The sequence below is a fragment of the Silene latifolia genome, chromosome Y (assembly GCF_048544455.1).
Source record: "Silene latifolia isolate original U9 population chromosome Y, ASM4854445v1, whole genome shotgun sequence".
NCBI lineage: Eukaryota > Viridiplantae > Streptophyta > Magnoliopsida > Caryophyllales > Caryophyllaceae > Silene > Silene latifolia.
In genome coordinates this window covers 263,541,677-263,565,187 of record NC_133538.1, presented here as the reverse complement: position 1 = coordinate 263,565,187, position 23,511 = coordinate 263,541,677, and the positions used below count along the sequence as shown (strand labels likewise).

The following is a 23,511-nucleotide window of genomic DNA, read 5'->3' as shown; positions in this document are numbered from 1 at the left end:
CCCTATGTTCATTAGGTTCATTGGTTACAGGCGTCAGGATCGTCTCTCTGATACCACTTTGTGACACCCCCATAATCCAAGTGCCTTACCAGGACCACATAAGGTATGAGAACATGACCATCTCGGTTACCCGAGGCAATGATAACCAAATGACAATGAAGAAACATAATTTAAATAACAATATAGTTTAAAGTGATTACATAAACAAAACCAAAATCATTAAACCAAATACAAGGTTCTCGCATATCGATAAAATCACAAAACTATAAAACATCGTCTGACACAGCGGAAGACTTCTAACTACCACGTGATGAATCATCCCAGCTATCCCATACGCGTCATAACATACCTGCTCAATAACTGCTCACCATCCCCGAATGGATCACCACAATTTTTAAAACTTTTAAACGGGGTAAGTACTAATTACACAATCAAAGCCACACTGAAACAATCATACAAACAGCTCACACACAATCCCAGTCTCCATCTCCAATCACCTCATAACTGACTACACACTAAAGTGTGTAGCCCTGCCACAGTACCCATCGCAATAGATACTCCTCGCCGCCAGTGGGGGACCACAGCCGTTCCCACCTAAGCCACGCTCATCTCTATTGAGCGATAAATCCATGTTCATTAATATGCACCTCCCTTCTGTGCCGGGTTCCACAGAAGGCAATTCAAGGGCGTGAAGCCACTCCAGCAAGTGACTCCACTCAGCCAGGGACGCAACCCGAAGATCATAGACAATTATACAGTAATCACAATACAAAATCATTAACCGTCTGAATCAATCAACAATATGAAATCACAACCGTCTGAATCAACCAACAATCACTAACTACAGCGCAGTCACCACACATTATGTAACCAATACTGAGTAGGGAAACCCTACCTGGAAAATAAATCACCAGAGACGGTCTAGCAGCTAATCAAAATCGTTCTTCAATGAAATCACCTCCTATAAAACATGCAATCATACAATCACCATCTAATAAACACAATACTTCCAAAACCCCCAATTTACCCAATTAGGGTTTTAACCAAACTCAATGAAACAACATAAAAACTATACAAGGATCTTACCCTCGACACGATGAACTCAACAGTGTAAAGAACAAGATGATCCAACGAACGTAGCCTTTGGGATTTGCTAATGATGCGATGAGATGAACTTAGGTAACTCCTTTCTTCTCAATTAGGTCTTTAGAATAGTTAAAAAGGTTTAAGAAAAGTGACGGTATCATTATATATTAATCTCGCATCATTAACAAAACCCGTCAAAACTCAGCCCATAACCTCACTTACTCGATCGAGTGCCCCTTACTCGATCGAGTAACCAACTTACTCGATCGAGTACCCTACATGCAGACTACTGTTTTGCGCCAAAAACAACTTACTCGACAGAGTAAGCCCCACTCGATAGAGTACCCAAAGACTCACAAAACCGTAATAATTACAGCACCTTCGGCGGCTTGGGAGCTTCTACGAACCTTGCAACATCAACATGGCTGGCGAGCCTCGACGCACGTTCAATAGCTGGCGAGTCTCTACGAACCTTTAATGGCTGGCGAGTCTTTACGCACCTTCGGCAGATGGCAAGCCTCTATGTGCCTTACAACATCAGCATGGCTAGCGAGCCGCTACCCACCTTCGATGGTTGGTGATACCGTCGTCAGTTACCAAAAATAAATTTGTATTACAACTAACAGAAGTCATTGGCAAGTAGGGTCGATCTCCACAGGGAGATAGGAAAATGATGGCCTAACTACGTTTGTCGAGGTAACCAGTTCTTGGGGGGTTTGATTGTTCGTTCTAAACTAATAAAATAAGGAAGAGAAAGAGAGAAAAAGGGTTGAAAGTAAACAAATAGAGATAAAGCGTCTAAGACAGTCGGTTCACCATGATTCTCAAGTAATGCAATCTAAGGTCTCAGGCCAATGCAAGTTTGATCTACAGGGCAGCGAATATCTCCTCTCAGTCTCAATTCACCCTAAGGCACTATTAACTTACCTTTGACCCTCACTAGAGTGTCCTAATGTTCGTTAGAGGTCTTGCCCCTTCCAATCTTTCGATCTATGTTAAGGTGTACCGTGATTTATTAACTAATTGCGTCAACTCAATTAGACAAGAACAGTTAAATGTAGCGATTAACAACGTAGACCAAATTTTCATTAGGCCTAATTACTCGATTTACACTTCCCTTAAAATCATGACTCCCGTATGTCCTAGCAAGGGAGAATTAGCTATGCATTATCATTAGACTAGCAACAATATTACATGAGCAATAAAGATTAGGCATGATGATAAGAGTAAAGAGAGATTAATGACAACAAATAACAAATAAGAAATAAAGAGAAGGGAGCAATAGAAAACAATAATGAATAAAGATTAAGATTGAAAGAGAGCAACAGTACTGATTACCCTTAATCCAAATTAGGGTTCAAGAGTAAAGTATAGAGAGTAGAGAGAATTGAAAGCATCGAAGCTAAGAGAGGAGAAGAAGAAGTTGTCGTCTCTCGTACTACTAACCTAGCTTATATCTAATTTACAAAGCCCAACACGAAAATTAGACTAAAGCATGCTTAAAGCACAAAGCCTCTCCATCGAGTGAAATGAAACCACTCGATCGAGGACAAGCCTTGAAAATCCTCTCGATCGAATAGAAATGGAATTCGATCGAGTACTCCTTATATCAGCCATTTAATACATCAACCAAAAAAGACAGCAATAGGTAAGTGCAAACGAGTTAAATTAATGTTTCAAACTACTGAACCGTCGACCTTGCAGGACTCAAAGATATCGGACTCTCATAGGTAGCTCATCACACAAATTAAGCACAGGGTGAGAATATAGGTAAGAGATAGAAAGAAGTAAAGACGCTCACCTAACTCGACCTATAAGAACATGCATGCAGTCTAACATTAATAAAATGTCCACAACCATGCATATGCATTCCAACCAACTAATGACCAAGACACATGCTGAGTTATTACATTTGGTTAAGTGAGGTAATGGGTAAGAAGGGGCTAAAATGAATTTGGAGATGTGGAGTTAGCAGCCAAGCTAGCAACAGCGGATCCAAACTAGAAACATATCCCAACTTCATACTCAAAATTTCAATACAGAACAGTGCTAAATTTGCAGCACACAACTCACTAATCACCATAAAATTGTTAAGTCCCCATAAGATACAAACAAAGCATGAGAGCGTAAATCACAACATAATATACTTTTGGCTCATGATTTTTTCATAATCCGTTCCTTTTCTTTTCTTTTCTTTCCACATTCTTTTTTTCATTTTTCACAACAATTTTTTCTTTTCATTCATACTTTCTCATTCCCTTCAACATCTCCACCAGTCTTCTCGAACCGGATACGTAACTATAATGTAGTGAAACATTCCCAACAGCTACTATTACTAGCCCGGCTAGGGTAGGAAAAATTATAGATTGTATCTATATAGGACAAAAATAGGCAATTCAGCTATGTGGAGCTCATGGGTAGTAGAAATAAAGGGAACTGCCTCTCCTAACATGTGTCACCAACCACAGACCGAATGCATAAAGGTATCAAGCAAACTGAATTCATGTTTATGCAAATTGATGTTACATGCCTTATAGAGTGTACTACTCACATCCTATATGAAACCGGTCATGAATGTCACGATTTTATTAAGCTCTAACGTTAGAATGTAAATGTAGCTTTGCAATACATGAGTCAAGTCTATTCGTTCAGATAAGAGAGAAACAAAAACTCGTACATTCTGCACATTACCATGCCAAGAGAATGTCAAGAGTATGCAAGGTAAGGGTAAGGTAGTCAAAGTAGCGTCAAAGCTCAATCGTTCCGACTCAACCTAAATGCAATAGTAAACGTGAAATTTTGAAGATTTTTAGAATTTTTTTGAATGAATTTTTTTTTTTTTTTAAATTTTTTGGGTATTAACTTAACAACAATGCATGCGAAAATAGAGAAACGTCCAAACTGAAATGCAATAAAACATGCACACACAAATATGGATGTATACCTCCCCAAACCAATCAAGCTGTACAATGTCCTCATTGTACCACAAACAGGGAAAGAAATGCAAACTAAAGAGAAAAGAAAAGCGGGAGTCGAAAAACTTACAAGACAACGTAAAGGAGGGACCTGCCTAAACCGACCATGAACATGGGAGGTCACATACAGCCTTGAAGCATCGCGGCAGGCGAGAAATAGAAGCAGGAGCATGCATGTACTCGATCAAGAGGGTCAGAGATGTTCGATCTAGTAAATAGGGTGCCAGAAACGCTTGATCGAGAAGATAGGGAGCTCGATCGAGAAAAGTGGCTTTGTAGGGATTCGATCGAGAGAAGCAGATACTCGATCGAGTAGAAATTCCAGCCAAAGTGTTCGATCGAGTGAGAAAACCACTCGATCGAACTAAATCACCTGCAAAAACGCACTAAAGGAATACAAGGCTAAGACAAGCGACACAAGTTCAGCGTATGGAGTTTAAACACACAACATATGAGGTCCCGCACGACCTTTCTAGCTTCAATTAGTTGGCTCATCAGGATTGTCGAAGTACAGGACTTCATCTCGGTTATCTTCATCATTTGCTTCATGGTATTGTTTCACATATTGCCCATTGACCTTGAACCTTTGACCGTCGGAACACTCTAATTCAACTAATCCAAATTTATTGACGGCTGTGACTGTATAAGGGCCACTCCACCTGGACTTCAGCTTGCTCGGAAATAATTGTAGTCGGGCATTGAACATCAACACCTTCTGCCCGACAAGAAATTCTCGGGGTATGATCCGTTTGTCATGGTATCTCTTCCTGTTTGTATATGCGTGAGCTATCATAGGCATTTAGCCTAAACTCCTCCAGTTCATCTAGCTGCAATAAATGGTTATGACCACACAAATTAGGATCAAAGTTAAGTTCACGAATAGCCCACCAAGCCTTACACTCTAACTCAACAGGTGAATGAAAGGACTTCCCATAAACCAGCCGATATGGTGATGCACCAATCAGTGTTTTAAAGGCAGTCCGATAAGCCCAAAATGTGTCTTCTAGTTTAAGACTCCAATCTTTCCGTGATTTAGAAACTACCTTAGCTAAAATCTCTTTAATCTCTCTATTAGAGACTTCAACTTGCCCACTAGTTTGGGGATGATACCCCAAACCACGCCGGTGTTGGATACCAACCTAAGATAAAATAGAAGTTAGTTTCTTTTCTTTAAATGCATTCCCCCATCACTAATGATGACTCTAGGGACACCAAATCGGGGAAAGATAATCTTTTTAAACATTTTAATCACGGTCTTGGTATCACAATTAGGTGAAGCAATCGCCTCCACCTACTTAGACACATAATCTACGGCTACCAAGATATACCTGTTACCTTTGCTAGACGGGAAGGGTCCTTGGAAATCGATGCCCCTGACATCAAAAACCTCGACCTTTAGGATACCATTTTATGGCATCTCATATCTCTTGGAAATATTCATGGAGCGTTGGCAAGCATCACAAGCTGAAACAAAAACCTTAGCATCAGCAAACAAAGTAGGCCAAAAAAACCAGACTGAAGTACCTTAGCCACGGTGCGCGATGGACCGTGGTGACCAGCATAAGAAGAAGAATGACAGCCCTCCAAGATCACTCTGGTCTCCCACTGTGGAAAACAACGTCTGTAGAGATCGTCTGCACACTCCTTAAATAAATAAGGATCATCCCAGAAGTACTGCTTAGCGTTATAGAGAAAACGCTTCTTCTGCCGATGAGAAAGGTCAGGTGGCAGCGTGCCACTAACAACGTAATTAGCTAAATCTGCGTACCAAGGATCCTGGTTAATAATAGAGGACAAAACAGCAAATAAAGAGTCATCGGGAAATGAATCATCAATGGCCAAAGAATCTTCTCCTTCTTGTTGTGACAGTCGCGACAGATGATCAGCTACTACGTTCTAAGCACCTTTCTTATCTTTGATCTACAAATCAAACTCCTGTAGAAGGAGTATCCATCTCAACAGTCGTGGTTTAGCTTTATTCTTAGCAAGAAGGTGTCTCAGCGCTGCATGGTCAATAAAAACAGTAACTTTTGACCCTATCAAATAAGAACGAAATTTTTCTAACGCATAAACCACAGCTAGCAGCTCTTTCTCAGTAGTGGTGTAGTTCACTTGAGCCTCATCCAGAGTTCAGCTTGCATAGTAGATTGCATTTAAAGCTTTGTCTTTCCTCTAACCTAGCATCGCGCCTAGTGCATAGTCACTAGCGTCGCACATAATCTCAAACGGCAAATCCCAGTCGGGAGGCTGTATAATCGGTGCCGAAATCTTGGCCTGCTTCAACCTGTTAAAAGCAAAAAGACATTCATCAGTAAATACGAAGGGGGCATCCTTAAGCAACAGTTGTGTAAGTGGTTTAGCAATTTTTGAAAAGTCCTTGATAAACTGGCGATAAAAGCCAGCATGACCAAGGAAACTCCTCACTCCTCTGACATTAACAGGAGGAGGTAATTGCTGAATCACTTCCACCTTTTTTTTGTCAACCTCAATACCCCTGTTAGAAACTATGTTCCCTAAGACAACTCCCTCGTTGACCATAAAGTGGCACTTCTCCCAATTAAGCACAAGATTAACCTCAATGCAGCGCTGCAACACTTTATCAAGGTTAGACAGACAGTTAGCAAAGTCACTTCCATAGACACTAAAATCGTCCGTAAAGACTTCCATTATAGACTCAATATACTTGAAAAATATCCCAATCATGCACCTTTGGAAGGTGGCAAGGGCATTACACAAACCAAAAGGCATCCTGCGATAAGCAAAAACACCGTGAGGGCAAGTAAAAGTAGTCTTTTCCTGATCATCTGGATGAATAGGGATCTGAAAGAACTCTAAGTATCCGTCTAGATAACAAAAAAACTTATGAGAAGCTAACCTTTCTACCATTTGATCGACGAAAGGAAGGGGAAAGTGATCTTTCTTTGTGGCGGCGTTCAGCTGTCTGTAGTCTATACACATCCGCCAGCCAGTTACTACTCTAGTAGGTATCAATTCATTTTTGTCATTTGTGACCACAGTAGTCCCTCCTTTCTTAGGAACTACCTGAACTGGACTCACCTACTTAGAATGACCAACAAAATAGATAATACCTTCATCAAGTAACTTCATTACCTCAGCCATCACAACGTCCTGAATCTTCTGGTTCAGTCGGCGCTGACCCTGTCCACAAGGCTTGTGGTCTTCCTCAAGCTCAATTCTGTGCATACAAATGTCGGGACTAATGCCCTTAATGTCATCCAAATGAATAACCCATAGCTTTCCTGTTTTTCTTAAGCACATCTAACAAAGCGGTCTCTTGATCATCATCAAGTTTAGCACTAACAATGACGGGATATTTCTCTGTATCATCTAAGAAAGCATATTTAAGATGAGAAGGGAGAGGCTTACGCTCGGGTACTTTTATCTCTATGGCGCAACTAATCATTTGTTCTACTCTCTCTCCTTCGGCGTCGGTGAGTTCACGCTTACCTAAAGCAACTTCAAGCAAATCCAACACAGCATCATTGTTATCTGGGTTATCTGCACACTCATCTAAAAGCATCAAAGCTTCTAGTGGGTCCTTTATAAAAGAACCCGACCAGAAGTCATAAATAGACTCGTCAACAATATCAACAGAGTAACAAGTATCCTCTATCATTGGCAGAGCAAGAGTACTGGGCAGAGTAAAAGTGATCGCGTCATCCCTTACTGCAAGAATCAAACGCCCTTGTTTGACATCAGTAATGTTCCAGCTGTACAAAAGAATGGTCTTCCTAGTATAATTGGGGTCGGGGTATCCTCAGCTATGTCTAAAACAATAAAGTCCACTGGTATAAAGAACTTGCCCACTTTAACGGGCACGTCCTCTAAGATACCCAAGGGTCGTCTTACAGATCTATCAGTCATTTTAAGGTGACCCATATTAAGCTTCTTGCAAACAGAAAAGGGCATGACACTGACAATGGCTCCTAAATCACATAGAGCCTTGTCTATCACCTGGTTGCCTATAGTACAAGTAATAAAGAAACTACCCGGGTCTTTCATTTCAGGTAGAGCTTTATTTAAAAATAAATTACAAGACTCTTCCATAAATGCAACAGTCTTAAATTCACTAAGCTCTCTCTTACGCGTCATAATGTCTTTCATAAATTTTGCGTAAGTAGGTACCTGGGTAATATATTCAGTAAAAGGGACGGTTACCTGGAGATTCTTGACCACATTCACAAACTTACCGTACTGTCGCTCGACCTAAGCATCCTTCAGACGTCCCGGATAAGGAACCCTGGTAGAAATGAGTGGGACCGCGACCTTCTCTTTACCTTTATCAGCACGTGACACCTCCACAACAGTGGAAGATGACACGGTATCAGATTTAGATCTTGAATTTGAAGCTCCGCTAGTACTGGTGGTCGATCGAGCATTTTTTTCACTCGATCGAACCGTTTCGTCAGAAAAATCACTCGATAGAGGAATGTTCACCTCTCGATCGAGTTCTTCGATTTTAGCATCTTTTGATCGAGTCCCAGAATTACTCGATCGAACAACATTTTCTCCCAAGTTACTCGATCGAGAGGAATTAACTCCTCGATCGAATCCTTCAAGTGGGGCACTTCTCGGCCGAGCATGTATTATATTCGATCGAGTAATGGTGGAGGTTAAATCACTCGATCGAGTTATGATATTACTCGATCGAACTGCAGGATGATATTCAGCAGGGATATCGTCAATTAACTCCTCCTAATCGTTATCCGGGGTATCTTCAGCAGTCACAACCCCGTCTTCCGGCATTTTTGGTCCATCATAAGTAAGACCGCTTCGGAGATTAATGACATTAATCGGGTCACATGGGGGTGATTGATTCGCTTGATCTTGATCGAGCGAAAGACGCGCCACTTGATCTTGCAGTTCTACTATAGCATGATCACTTTTGTCGGTCCTCTGGCGGAGCGGTAATGTGAAGTTCAGCACTAGGGACTTCAATTTTGCGAGTTCTCCATTTGTAGAAGATGAAACAATTGGTTGAGGTATTGGTACCGAAAGGCCATAAGTACTTGTTGATGTGAAATCTTCATATAGCTTAGAGAATGGCACTCCTTGCTTGAATTTTATATAAGCACGGACGCGCTCTACATCCGCCATACAAGTAATAGGGTCATGCCCCTCCGTACCGCATCTACCACAAACCACCTTATGCTCAGTGATAGCACAAACTTGTTCATGCACTCACGTAGTATGGATAATCTCCGGACTACCTAACCTTCCACTAGGACTATCCACCTCAGCTACTATCAGCTCATTTACATGCTTACTTCCTCGGGGATTTCCATATTCGGAAACGTGGATGGCCATTTCTTCAATAAGGTGACACCCTTGATTATCCTCCAACATTTTTCTGGAACCTCCCCTTGGCCGCATTATCAAGAATAGCTCTCTGGTCAGGATACAACCCATTGTAGAACTGGGTACATAAGAACCAAAGCTTAAAGCCATGATGAGGTACAGATCGGACGAGCCTCTTGAACCTAGTTCAAGCCCCGTTCAAGTCTTCAGTAGGTAGTTTCTCAAACGCAGTAATTTGGCCTCTCAACGCATTAGTGCGTTGTGTGGGAAATATCGTCTGTAAAAGACTAGGGCAAAGGAATTCCAGTCAGTCACACCGGCAACTTCCCTAGCCAAATCTTTCAACCATTACCAGGCATCATCAGTCAAGGAGAAAGGGAAAAGGACTCCCTTAACTCTATCTTGCGTCACCCCAGCAGCTAAAGGAATAGTGGAGCAATATTTTGTAAAGAGCTTTATGTGCTTGCAAGGATCCTCTCTAGGTACCCCCCTTGAAGAGATTTCTCTCGACCAGCTGAATATAAGATGGGTGGATTCCAAAGGTCGCCGAATCAGTAGTGGGTAATAAGAAACCTTTAGGAAGGGAATCCGCCGTAGGCTCTGAATGACTGGCGATATTCGGCATCCTAGCAAATAGAGTCTACAGCAAAGCAGGTACGACAATGTTCTCTTCTAGAACAGATTTCCGGCAAAACTAATTAAGAACTTGCAAAAATATGAGATCAATCTCAAGGAATAGATTCCTTGAGACGAGAGACAAACTTAATAAAAGTAACAAATTTACGCCATCTCCCCGGCAACGGCTCTAAAATTTGATACCGTCGTCAGGTACCAAAAATAAATACCTATTACAACTAACAGAAGTCAGTGGCATGTAGGGTCGATCTCCATAGGGAGATGGGAAAATGTTGGCCTAACTAAGTCTGTCGAGGTAACCAGTTCTTGGGGGGTTTGATTGTTCGTTCTAAATTAATAAAATAAGGAAGAGAAAGAGAGCAAAAGGGTTGAAAGTAAACAAATAGAGAGAAAGCATCTAAGACGGTCGGTTCACCATGATTCTCAAGTAAAGCAATCTAAGGTCTCAGGTCAATGCAAGTTTGATCTACAGAGCAGCGAATATCTCCTCTGGGTCTCAATTCACCCTAAGGCACTATTAGCTTAGCTTTTGCCCTCACTAGAGTGTCCTAATGTTCGTTACAGGTCTTACCCCTTCCAATCTTTTGATCTAGGTCAAGGTCTACCGTGATTTATTATCTAATTGCGTGGACTCAATTAGACAAGAACGGTTAAATGTAGCGATTAACAACGTAGACCAAATTTGCATTAGGCCTAATTACTCGATTTACACTTCCCTTAAAATCATGACTCCCCTATGTCCTAGCAAGGGAGACTTAGCTACGCATTATCATTGGACTAGCAACAATATTACATGAGCAATAATGATTAGGCATGATGATAAGAGTAAAGAGAGACTAATGACAACAAATAACAAATAAGAAATAAAGAGACGGGAGCAATAGAAAACAATAATGAATAAAGATTAAGATTGAAAGAGAGCAACAATACCGATTACCCTTAATCCAAATTAGGGTTCAAGAGTAAAGTATAGAGAGTAGAGAGATAGCATCGAAGTTCAGAGAGGAGAAGAAGAAGTTGTCGTCTCTCGTACTACTAACCTAGCTTATATCTAATTTACAAAGCCCAACACGAAAATTAGACTAAAGCACTCTTAAAGCACAAAGCCTCTCGATCGAGTGAAATGAAACCACTCGATCGAGGACAAGCGTTGAAAATCCTCTCGATCAAATAGAAATGGAATTCGATCGGGTACTCCTTATATCAGCCATTTCGATCGAGTAACATAACAGCTCGATCGAGTGATTCTTTGATGGATAAAGCATTCGATCGACCAAATAGTGTAGCAAAACCGGTCGATCGAGTTATATTAGCACATATGGACTCTGTGGCAGCTTCCGAGGTTACTCCACGCATCTCTAAGTGATGGATTCCAGGCTCCGATTCCTTATTCTCCAAAATTCATGCGAATGGGACTAGTTTAGGCTCGATTTTGCTACTTTCTGGTCCGTACCTGCAATTTACACAAGATAAACCAAAGTAAGCTATTCGGGGGCATTTGTAGCTTGATGCCACATAAACAACACATAAATGCGTGTAAAAATGAGGTAAAAACCTTATATAAAATACACGCATCAAATCTCTCCAAACCAAACATTTGCTTGTCCCAAAGCAAACTATGAATGCAACTAAAGACAACTAACGGAACGGGACCAACCCAACAGCTACAAATCATCCACCCAAACAAGTTTAATGCATCAACCAAAAAAACAGCAATAGGTAAGTGCAAACGTGTTAAATTAATGTTTCAAACTACTGAACCGTCGACCTTGCAGGACTCAAAGATATCGGACTCTCACGGGTCGCTCATCACACAAATTAAGCACAGGGTGAGTATATAGGTAAGAGATAGAAAGAAGTAAAGACGCTCACCTAACTCGACCTATAAGAACATGCATGCAGTCTAACATGAATAAACTCTCTACAACCATACATATGCATTCCAAAAAACTAATGACCAAGACACATGCCGAGGGCTTACATTTGGGTAAGTGAGGTAATGGTTAATAAGGGGCTAAAATGAATTTGGAGATGTGGAGTTAGCAGCCAAACTAGCAACAACGGATCCAAACTAGAAACATATCCCAACCTCATACTCAAAATTTCAATACAGAACAGTGCTAAATTTTCATCACACAACTCACTAACCACCATAAAATTTTTAAGTCCCCATAAGATACAAATAAAGCATGGGAGCGTAAATCACAACATAATATACTTTTGGCTCATGATATTTTCATAATATGTTCTTTTTCTTTTCTTTTCTTTCCACATTCTTTTTTTCATTTTTCAAAACAATTTTTTCTTTTCATTCATACTTTCTCATTCCCTTCAACATCTCCACCAGGCTTCTCGAACCAGATACGTAACCATATTGCAGTGACACATTCCCAACAGCTACTATTACTAGCCCGGCATGGGTAGGAAAAATTATAGATTGTAGCTATATAGGACAAAAATGGGCAATTGGGCTATGTGGAGCTCATGGGTAGAATGAAATAAAGGGAACTGCCTCTTCTAACATGTGTCACCAACCACAGACCGAATGCATACAGGTATCAAGCAGACTGAATTAATGTTTATGCAAATTCATGTTACATTACTTATAGAGAGTACTACTCACATCCTATATGAAACCGGTCATGAATGTCACAAGTTTATTAAGCTCTAACCTTAGAATGTAAATGTAGCTTGCCAATACATGAGTCAAGTTTATTCGTTCAGATAAGAGAGAAACAAAAACTCGTAAATTATGCACATTACCATGCCAACAGAATGTCAAGAGTATGCAAGGTAAGGGTAAGGTAGTCAAAGTAGCGTCAAAGCTCTATCGTTCCGACTTAACCTGAATGCAATAATAAACGTGAAATTTTGAAAAAATTTAGAATTTTTTTGAATGAATTTTTTTTTGAATTTTATGGGTATTAACTTAACAACAATGCATGCGAAAATAGAGAAACGTGCAAACTAAAATGCAAGAAAACATGCAGACACAGATATGGATGCATACCTCCCCAAACCAAACTGTACAATGTCCACATTTTACCACAAACAGGGAAAGAAATGCAAACTAAAGAGAAAAGGAAAGCAGAAGTCGGAAAACTTACAAGATAACGTAAAGGAGGGACCACCCCAAACCGACCATGAATATGGGAGGTCACATAAAGCCTCGTAGCATCGCAGCAGGCGAGAAATAGAAGCAGGAGCATGGATGTACTCGATCGAGAGGGTCAGAGATGTTCGATCGAGTAAATAGGGTGCCAGAAACACTCGATCGAGAAGATAGGGAGCTCGATCGAGAAAAGTGACTTTGCAGGGATTCGATCGAGAGCAGCAGATACTCGATCGAGTAGAAATTCCAGCCATAGTGTTCGATCGAGTGAGAAAACCACTCGATCGAACCAAATCACCTGCAAAAATGCACTAAAGGAATACACGGCTAATATAAGCGGCACAAGTTAAGCGTATAGAGTTTAAACACACAACATAAAAAGAAATAACAAGTTCAAACAAAAGTGCAATAAAACAATCCGGGTTGCCTCCCGGAAAGCGCAGGTTTAAGAGGTCCCGCACGACCTTTCTGCCTTCAATTCGCTAGCTCATCAGGATTGTCGAAGTATAGGACTTCAACTCAGTTATCTGCATAATTTGCTTCGTGGTAATGTTTCACATATTGCCCGTTGACCTTGAACCTTTGACCGTCGGAATACTCTAATTCAACGGATCCAAATTTAGTGACTGTTGTCACTGTATAAGGGCCACTCCACCTGGACTTCAGCTTGCCAGGAAATAAGCGCAGTCGGGCATTGAACAGCAACACCTTCTGCCTGACAAGAAATTCTCGGGGTATGATCCGTGTGTCATGCCATTTCTTCCTGTTTGTAGATGCGTCAGCTATCATAGGCATTTAGCCTAAACTCCTCTAGTTCATCTAGCTGCAATAAACGGTTCTGACCACACAACTTAGGATCAAAGTTAAGTTCACGAATAGCCCACCAAGCCTTACACTCTAACTCAACAGGTAAATGATAGGACTTCCCATAAACCAGCCGATATAGTGATGCACTAATCGGTGTTTTAAAGGCAGTCCGATAAGCCCAAAATGTGTCTTCTAGTTTAAGACTCCAATATTTCCGTGATTTAGAAACCAACTTAGCTAAAATCACTTTAATCTCTCGATTAGAGACTTTAACTTGCCCACTAGTTTGGGGATGATACCCCAAACAATGCCGGTGTTGGATACCAACCTAAGATAAAATAGAAGTTAGTTTCTTTTCTTTAAAATGCATTCCCCCATTACTAATGACGACCCTAGGGACACCAAATCAGGGAAAGGTAATCTTTTTAAACATTTTATTCATGGTCTTGGCATCACAATTAGGTGAAGCAAACGCCTTCACCATTTTGTGGCATCTCATGTCTCTTGGAAATATTCCCGGAGCGTTGGCAAGCATCATAAGCTAAAACAAAAACCTTAGCAACAGCAAACAAAGTAGGCTAATAAAAACCAGACTGAAGTACCTTAGCCACGCTGCGCGATGGACCGTGGTGACCACCATAAGAAGAAGAATGACAGCCCTCCAAGATAACTCTGGTCTCCCACTGCGGAATACACCGTCTGTAGAGACCGTCTGCACACTCCTTAAATAAATAAGGATCGTCTCAGAAGTACTGCTTAGCGTTATAGAGAAAACACTTCTTCTGCTGATGAGAAAGGCCAAGTGGCAACGTGCCACTAACAACGTAATTAGCTAAATCTGCATACCAAGGATCCTGGTTAATAATAGAGGACAAAACAACAAATAAATAGTTTATCGGGAAAAGAATCATCAATGGGTAAAGAATCTTCTCCTTCTTGCTGTGACAGTCGCGACAAATGATCAGCTACTACGTTCTCAGCACCTTTCTTATCTTTGATCTGCAAATCAAACTCCGGAAGAAGGAGTATCCATCTCAACAGCCGTGGTTAAGCTTCCTTCTTAGCAAGAAGGTGTCTCAGCGCTGCATGGTCAGTAAAAACAGTAACTTCTGACCCTATCAAATAAGGACGAAATTTTTCTAGCGCATAAACCGCAGCTAGCAGCTCTTTCTCAGTAGTGGTGTAGTTCACTTGAGCTTCATCCAGAGTTCAACTCGCATAGTAGATTGCATTTAAAGCATTGTATTTCCTTTGGCCTAGCACCGTGCCTAGTGCATAGTCAGTAGCGTCGCACATACTCTCAAACGGCAAATCCCAGTCGGGAGGCTGTATAATCGGTGCAGAAATCAAGGCCTGCTTCAACCTGTTAAAAGCAGAAAGACATTCATCAGTAAATACGAAGGGGGTATCCTTAAGCAACAGTTATGTAAGTGGTTTAGCAATTTTTGAAAAGTCCTTGATAAATCGGCGATAAAAGCCAGCATGACCAAGGAAACTCCTCACTCCTTTGACATTAATAGGAGGAGGTAATTGCTGAATCACTTCCACCTTTGCTTTGTTAACCTCAATACCCCTGTCAGAAACTAAGTGCCCTAAGACAACTCCCTCATTGACCATAAAGTGGCACTTCTCCCAATTAAGCACAAGATTAACCTCAATGCAGCGCTGCAACACTTTATCAAGGTTAGACAGACAATTAGCAAACTCACTTCCATAGATAATAAAATCGTCCATAAGGACTTCCATAATAGACTCAATATACTCAGAAAATATCCCCATCATCCAAAAGGCATCTTGCGATAAGCAAAAACACCCTGAGGGCATTACATAAACCAAAAGGCATCTTGCGATAAGCAAAAACACCGTGAGGGCAAGTAAAAGTAGTCTTTTCCTGATCATCTGGATGAATAGGGATCTGAAAGAACTCTGAGTATCCGTCTAGATAACAGAGAAACTTATGAGAAGCTAACCTTTCTACCATTTGATCGATGAAAGGAAGGGGAAAGTGATCTTTCTTTGTGACGGCGTTGAGCTGTGTGTAGTCTATACACACCCGCCAACCAGTTACTACTCTAGTAGGTATCAATTCGTTTTTGTCATTTGTGACTACATTGGTCCTTTCTTTCTTAGGAACTACCTGAACTGGACTCACCCACTTAGAATGACCAACAGAATAGATAATACATGCATCAAGCAGCTTCATTACCTCAGCCATCACAACGTCGTGCATCTTCTAGTTCAGTCGGCGCTGACCCTGTCTGCAAGGCTTGTGATCTTCCTCAAGCTCAATTCTGTGCATACAAATGTAGTGAATAATGCCCTTAATGTCATCCAATGAATAACCCATAGCTTTCCTGTTTTTCTTAAGCACAGCTAACAAAGCGGTTAGCTGATCATCATTAAGTTTAGCACCAACAATGACTGGATATTGCTCTGTATCATCTAAGAAAGCATATTTAAGATTAGAAGGGAGAGGCTTACACTCGGGTACCTTTACCTCTATGGCGCAACTAATCATTTGTTCTACTCTCTCTCCTTCGGTGTCGATGAGTTCACGCTCACCTAAAGCAGCTTCAAGCAAATCCAACACAGCGTCATTGTTATCTTGGTTATCTGCACACTCATCTAAAAGCCTCAAAGCTTCTAGTGGGTCCTTTATAAAACAACCCAGCCAGAAGTCGTAAACAGACTCGTCAACAGACTCGTCAACAATATCAACAGTATAACAAGTATCCTCTATCATTGGCCGAGCAAGAGTACTGGGCAGACTAAAAGTGATCGCGTCATCCCCTACTGCAAGAGTCAAACTCACTTGTTTGACATCAATAATGGCCCCAGCTATACATAAGAATGGTCTTCCTAGTATAATTGGGGTCCGGGTATCCTCAGCTATGTCTAAAATAATAAAGTCCACTGGTATAAAGAACTTGCCCACTTTAACGGGCACGTCCTCTAAGATACCCAAGGGTCGCCTTTCAGATCTATCAGCCATCTGTAATGTAATGTTAGTCATTTTAAGCTGACCTATATTAACCTTCTTGCAAACAGAAAAGGGCATGACACTGACAATGACTCCTAAATCACATAGAGCCTTGTCTATCACCTCGTTGCCTATAGTACAGGTAATAGAGAAACTACCCGGGTCTTTCATTTTAGGTAGAGCTTTATTTAAAGGTAAATTACTAGACTCTTCCATAAATGCAACAGTCATAAATTTACTAAGCTCTCTCTTACGCTTCACAATGTCTTTCATAAATTTTGTGTAAGTAGGTACATGGGTAATAAGTTCAGTAAAAGGGACGGTTACCTGGTGATTCTTAACCACGTACACAAACTTACCGTACTGTCGCTCGACCTTAGCATCCTTCAAACGTCCCGAATAAGGAACCCTGGTAGCAATGAGTGGGCCCGCGACCTTCTCTTTTCCTTTATCATCACGTGACACCCTCACAGCAGGGGAAGATGACACGGTATCAGAATTAGATCTTGAATTTGAAGCTCCACTAGTACTGGTGGTCGATCGAGCATTTTTTCACTCGATCGAACCGTTTCATCAGAAAAATCACTCGATCAAGGAATGTTCACCTCTCGATCGAGTTCTTCGATTCAGCATCTTTCGATCGAGTCCCAGAATTACTCGATCGAACAACATTTTCTGCCAAGTTACTCGATCGAGAGGAATTAACCCCTCGATCGAATCCTTCAAATAGGGCACTTCTCGATCGAGTAATGGTGGAGGTTAAATCACTCGATCGAGTTATGATATTATTCGATCGAGCTGCAGGATGATATTCATCAGGTGTAACACCCCGGCCCAAACCGGGTCGGGAGCGGTTACTTATGATAGCTCACCAGGCTGTGTACATGGCCCACGGATCAACACGAGTCCTTTATAGCGCATTTTATCCTCACTCATGTGCATCCCGGGAACCTTCCCAGGAGGTCACCCATCCTAAGACTACTCCCAGCCAAGCACGCTTAACTTTGGAGTTCTTTCGCTCGAATTTTTGTCTTATGGGTTGTTTTATATGCCGTGTTTGATAAAGTTGGGTCGTTGCGTCTTTTCTCTTTGATATGTTAATTTTCCATCTTAAATTGTTGCTGATAGTGACTGTTTTGGGATGGGTATTCCGAGTTTTGCCTGAGCGAGACCTTGTTGGTCTTGTCCATGAATTGTCAATTTAATTTCTGTCTTATCCATGTCTTCAATGGCTCGTTTTTTTTAGAATTTTTTTCGCGCCTGTTTTGGTACCCTTGTGCGCTTTTTCTAGGATTGTTTTGGGGATGGTTGTGCCCTGTTTCGGACATTCGAGCACGGTGAACGTGTGGACTGTTTTGAGCAGGAAAAATGGGTTGTGATACGGGTCTTGGTGGCTATTTGAAACGGGTTGGATGGAGGCAGCATATTACTCTGTTTCAGGCCGGCATTTGGTAGCTTCCTAGGTGGTTATTTGGGACTGGGTTGGGTCGTAGGGTTGAGTGCTTGAGGTGGGTTTACGAGAACGTAAAAACTGGGCATGAACCGTGTAAGTTTCTGGACTGTTTTGAGGCGGTTTTTAAGCCGAGAAAGGGGCTGTGTTAGGAACCTGTTTTACCGTGTCATGTGATTGACTGGCTGGCTGTGAGGGGTGGAGGCCTTGTCCGTGGGTTGTGGTCATGGACGGGTGAGGGCTTGTGCTCCTTGTTATCCTTCTCCCTTGTCTTGGTGATTTTTAATGTATAGGTGTTGGGCTCATTATGCCTTACTCATTGGTCTTAACATGTTCAATCAATTGAACTTGTCATGTTTATTTAATTAAACTTGTCATATGGTTTTAGTTGGGCTTACTATGTTTTACTAATTGGGCTTGTCATGTTTTGTGAACTAGGCTTGTATTCTTCATGTTATTGGGTCAACCCAATATCAAGGCTTAGACTTATGATTGACCCCATTTGTAGTTAGTTACTTTTTATCTCGTGTTTTACATAATGTAATTCATTAACTATCTCTCATTTATATATTTTCCTTATATGATTAATAATTGTGGAATGCATTATTTAATTATCTCACTTATATATGAAATGACGTGTTTTCAGTTTAATATGAGACCGATTTAATTATTCACGCCTTGTGAGTAGTAAATGGTTTATCTTACATTTGAGTCATTTATAATTGAATGCTTGTTTTGCTTCTTATAAATTGTTCATTTCCGTTTGTTTACATTTTTATTCAAGTGACAAGTATTGAAAAAATGGGTTACTTATTCATATTCATGACTATAATTTGGCATGAAATGTCTTACTTGGATTGTTATTGGATCATTAGTCATTAAATTATCTTGACTTATCTTTACGCCTCTTTCGGACAGTCCTGCCGATTGTGGGTTTAGCTCATATCTTCCGCCCCTTTCGGATTTTCCTGCCGATTGTGGGTTCTCGATTTCCAATTTAGGGTTCGGGTCTTGGATGCGGACTGTCCTACCGCATGTCGAATCGGGAACTGTGCTGTCCCGAGAGTCTGGCCAGATTTAGACTAGGACTGAGTCTTGGGAGTACCATTGTCGTCCTACCAGGGGAATTATATATTGATATATGAGTAGTAAAGGACTTGCTTGGTTATAGATATTAGTATTTGTCTATTGTTTGTCTTGGTCCTATCGGATAATAAGGGTGAGCTATAAGCCCTCTAGTTGCGATATGATCGTCGGGATTGATGTTCCCATCCGTTCTTGTGGTGAGATGCAAGGCATAAGTATGAATGTGACATTAGTGGCCACGTCCCGTGAATTGTTTGCTAAGTGGTTTTCGAAGTAATGGCTACAGTTTCTATTTTTGCAATTTGCATTCATTGATCCCTACTTAACCGCTTCACATGATTCAGATTCTAGTCTCATATCTATTGTTGTAATCCTTTGAAATGTGTGTTTTTGCATAAATGACCGTATCCTTGTCTTTCATATTATTTAATTGTCACTCATTAATAGTTGAATCTTTATTATGCTAATGTTGGTCTATCTTGTTCCATCTCATTTAACTGCCATGTTTACATATAAACTTGATATTCTTATCTTTTGTAAGTATCTGATATGACATACTTGTTTTAGTTCTTTGTTATGTTCGTTTCGACATTTTGACGGTGAGAGAACCTTGAGTTACTCCTCACTGACTGTGGCGTTCATGTTTACATGAATGACAGATATTAGTTGGTGCATCTATGGTTTGAAGACATGTGTGAGCTAGCGAGCACTTTGGCCTTGTAGTCGGATTATTAGGATTACTTAGACTCACCTTTTATTGTATTGTCATTCGAGGGATATATTTTCCCTCACCTTGACTATCGCGTTTGTATAATTAAACTTTATTTCCGCATTCTGATGTGACCATAATTAGCGCATATTTAGCCCCCAAATTAGCCTTGTTCCCATGCTTTTTAGTGCATATTTGGGTCATTTATTGTCTTTAGTTCTTTGTTTTGCATATTCTTTGAGATTTTGATTCCTTGGTAGGAAAGGAGTGCAAATCTTGCATTTTCATGGAAAAACGAGACTAAATTGATTGAATTCAATGACCAAGCATCAAGGAAAGACAACATTAGAAGGCCTTTGTACATATTATAATAGTTGAGCAATGTTGAGGAAGGATCCTTGCATCCCCAAGGAAATCCCCAAGGATTTTATGAAGGAAAGGAAGAAAAGAAGAAAGAAATGAAGCTGTCCAGCAACCCGTGCGGATTGACTGGAAGACGCCCGTCCTCCACAGCACAATCCGTGCGTCTTCCTTCAAAGACGCCCGGCAAAGAAGCCCAGAAGACGCCCGGCAGAGGCTCCTCGAATCCGCCCGTCCCCGTGCCTAAGACGCACGGATTCCACCAAAGACAAATCCGTTTCTTCAAACTTCAAAGAAAGAAGCCCTTCCTTCGAAAAATACCGGCGTCTCCCTGCTCAACCTAAAAAGTGTAATTACTAGTTTAGCCCTTAGTTAACCCTAATGCATCCACCTAATTTCCACTATAAATACCCCATTAGTCTAATTAGAAGAGCATGTTCTTCTTATCAATTATTAGAGTAGTTAATATCAATTAAATCTCTCTTTAGTATTGTAATCAACAATTAATCAAATCTTAATACAAGTTTTATTTCCTTAATATCTCTTTTGTTCATCCTTTATTTTGGGTAATTGAAGATTATTTGGGTTATTATTGGGAGATTGACAACCTCTCAATCAAGTATCAAGTACTTCTTTTATTCTTTGCTTTATTATTGGAATCATTAGTAGGTATAATTCTCTTAATCCCTTTTTAATTATTGTTAATTACTTTCATTTGTTCATCATGTTTCATTTTGTTGGTATGATTGACAACCTTGCTAGCATGATCAACATGATAATGAGTGAGTAGTGACCTAGCTAGGGTTAATGGGTAATTAGGGGAAACCAACATGGGGAATGATTCATGCTTAAATTAATATGCTTTCATGGTTTATTTGCTTGCTTGTTTTGATCTCAACTCATGCACATGTTATGTTTGATGAAATGTGAGCCTATGAATCCTTGCATTTTTTTACCCATCACTTATCTTTTCAATGAGACTTGTAAGACATAAACCAACTCGAGTCTCATTAGACCATGCATGTTGTTGAGTAGGAAAGACTAAGTCAACTTGTAGGTGTTGTACAATCTAATCGATTCGGCTCTGGGACCCAAACTTTCCTAGGATTGTAAGATATAACCCAACTCAATCCATCACAACAATAATTGCTTGCTTATAATTTGAGAACATGTTTGTATGATCAATTCCCATGATTCCCCTATGACCCCATGATACCCTAGTGCTTTTTATCAATTGTCTACAACCCTTTCAATTCATCTTGCTTATTTACTTTCATTGCTATTTAGTTAGTGACCTTCTACATCAACCCAAATTGTGACACCCCTAAGACACCACTAGTTTCAATAGACATCTCATTTCAATTCCCGTCCCTTGGGATCCGACCTTTACTTGCCTCTTTACTAATTATAGAGTTGTTTGTGAAGTTATAAATTGTGTTTGATTGGATGTGACCCGACGACAATGTCCACATCAAAATGGCGCCGTTGCCGGGGACGGTGTTAACTTGATTTATATTTTCTTATATTGTTATTAGTTGTGTCTTTCTTTGCCTTGGGGAAGTAAAACTCCTCAAGGTTGGTTCGAATTGTTTTTGAGTTGTTTGATATTTTGCATGTCTAGAAGGTCACAAGGTGATTTGTTTCCTTTCGATCGTGAAATTGAAAGAACTTTGACAAACAATAGAAGATTTGCTAGGAGAAATTTGAGAGGTATTATTGAGGTTGTGGATATTCAACCAACCATTGAGTTCATCAACCCTTTTGCAAGAGAAGGTGAGGAGAACCCAACACAAAATACCACACAAAATCAACCCACAATGCCTAAGTTTTCATCACATTCCGTACCCACCGAGGAGAACCTACCCAATGGTACTCCCACACCACAACATTTGACCGGAAATTATATTGCCAAATCCGCCTTTATCCAATTAGTCGAAAGGAGCCAATTTGGGGGGATGCCTAGTGAAGACCCTCATTCTCATATGGAAACCTTTTGTGACTATTGTGATGCGATTTCTCAAACCGGTGTAACTCAAGACCAAATTCGATGGGTCTTATTTCGTTTTTCTCTAATTGGCACCGCGAAACAATGGTTGAAGGGCCTTGATAAGGCCACTCTCGGAATTGATTCTTGGAAGAAGTTGGCTCTAGCTTTCTACAAAAAATTCTACCCACCGGAAAAGACTAACATGCTAAGAGCTCAAATTACGGGTTTTAAGCAAAGGGATGAAGAATCTTTGTATGAATCTTGGGAGCGGTTCAAGGGAATTTGTCGCTCATGTCCTCACCATGGACTTAGCGAGTGGTTCTTGGTACAACAATTTTGGAATGGCCTATATGAAGATTCAAGGAACATTCTCAACATGGGATCAAATGGAATGTTCACCGAAGTTGATGACAATCAAACATGGAACAAAATTGAGGAAATGGCGGTCCATAACTCACAATATAGTAGACCTCGTAAGGCTACTAGAGGAGGAAAGCATGAAGTGGACTCCGTTACTCAATTGGGTGCTCAACTTAGTGCTCACATTGACACAATCAATTTGAAGTTTGAAAAAGCTATGGCTAGGCTTGAAGAAGCCTCAAAATAACCAAAGCATCATGTTAATGCCATGACGGCATCCTCATCAATCCCAAGTGGGATATGTGAGAATTGTGGAACTTTGGGACATGACCAAAGTGAATGTAGGGAAACAAATGAACAAATGAATGCTTTCCAAGCATACAAGAGTGGTACCCCTTATTCCAACTATTACAATGAAAACACCAAATTCCATCCAAATCTCTCATACAAAAGCCAAAATGTTCAAAACCCTCAAACAACATACACCCCACCACCCATGAGAAACCAAAATCAAAGACCCTTTTACAACCAAAACCAAGGATACCAAAATCAAAATCCATACAATCACCAAAATGACCAAGGTTTTGATGTTCAAAAAGCGGTCCTCCAAATGCAAAAGAATCAACAAGAGTTTTTCACTCAAA

At 40.6% G+C, this 23,511-nt stretch overlaps 1 non-coding gene across 1 annotated transcript; it reads right to left on the bottom strand.

The window, feature by feature from the left end:
* Positions 1–22,709: 22,709 nt before the first annotated feature.
* Positions 22,710–22,816, bottom strand: LOC141634786 (small nucleolar RNA R71). The gene has a single exon (XR_012539507.1). It is a non-coding gene; the product is annotated as a small nucleolar RNA R71 (small nucleolar RNA).
* Between the last annotated feature and the right edge of the window lie 695 nt (positions 22,817–23,511).